The following is a 388-nucleotide window of genomic DNA, read 5'->3' on the forward strand; positions in this document are numbered from 1 at the left end:
TCAAGACAGACATGGACATCATGTCCTCTTATCTAGCACTAGAAAAAAACCATACTGGGCCCTTCAAAGGTCCCTTAGCTACCTGTCTACCGCTGCACACTCCTGGAAACAAGGAGCCGCAGACATTTTAAAAAATTAAAGTCTTGCAATAACTGTCTTGGGTGATTTTTCAGCATTAACCTGAGTCTTGGAGAGCTGTCGGCACTGTGGTTTTGGTATCTTAGCCATCGTTTCTCTGAGCTGTAAACCCAGAAAGGAGGGGGGAAAAAAAAGCCATCTTACTACCTATTTCAAGTTTTAAAGTTTTAAAGTTTCAGGAGAAGATAAAACGAGCACCGTGTTTGGCCGCTCCGAGCGGCCGGGTCTGTGTTGTGCACAAGGAGGTGGC

Source organism: Bison bison, unplaced genomic scaffold (genome assembly GCF_000754665.1).
Source record: "Bison bison bison isolate TAMUID 2011002044 unplaced genomic scaffold, Bison_UMD1.0 scf7180017864167, whole genome shotgun sequence".
Lineage (NCBI taxonomy): Eukaryota > Metazoa > Chordata > Mammalia > Artiodactyla > Bovidae > Bison > Bison bison.